Source organism: Schistocerca cancellata, unplaced genomic scaffold (genome assembly GCF_023864275.1).
Source record: "Schistocerca cancellata isolate TAMUIC-IGC-003103 unplaced genomic scaffold, iqSchCanc2.1 HiC_scaffold_732, whole genome shotgun sequence".
Lineage (NCBI taxonomy): Eukaryota > Metazoa > Arthropoda > Insecta > Orthoptera > Acrididae > Schistocerca > Schistocerca cancellata.
This window is the reverse complement of record NW_026046743.1, coordinates 4723307-4723849: the sequence shown is the minus strand read 5'-3', so window position 1 is coordinate 4723849 and position 543 is coordinate 4723307.

The following is a 543-nucleotide window of genomic DNA, read 5'->3' as shown; positions in this document are numbered from 1 at the left end:
ATGTACGGTCGCAAGAAGACCGGGCTCCGGACAGGCAGCTGACACTACTGAGAAGGAAGACCATCGTGTCCAGCGCGTATCTCCGTAGCATCATATTGCATCTATAGCAGCAATTTGACCAGGACTTGGCACCATAGTGACATGACAAACTGTTATGAATCTATTACTTCAAGGACAGCTCCGAGCCAGACGCCCTGTAGCGTGTTTTATTCCACAGACCCCAAACCACTACCATTTGCGACATCAGTGTAGTCAAGTGAGAGCTCATTGGAGGGCAGGGTGGAGGTCTGACGTGTTTTCTGATGAAACCTGATACCTCTTCGTTGCCAGTGATGGTCGTGTGTTTGTTAGAAGCAGGCAAGTTGAGGGTCTGCACCCAACCTGTCCGCGTGGTAGACACACTGGACCTACACCTAGAGTTCTGGTGTGGGGTGCGATTTCATACTACAACAGGAGCACTATCGAGGTTATCCCACGCACTCTTACTCCAGAATTGTAATCAGTCTGGTGATTCGACTTGTTCTGCTGCCAAACATGACCAGC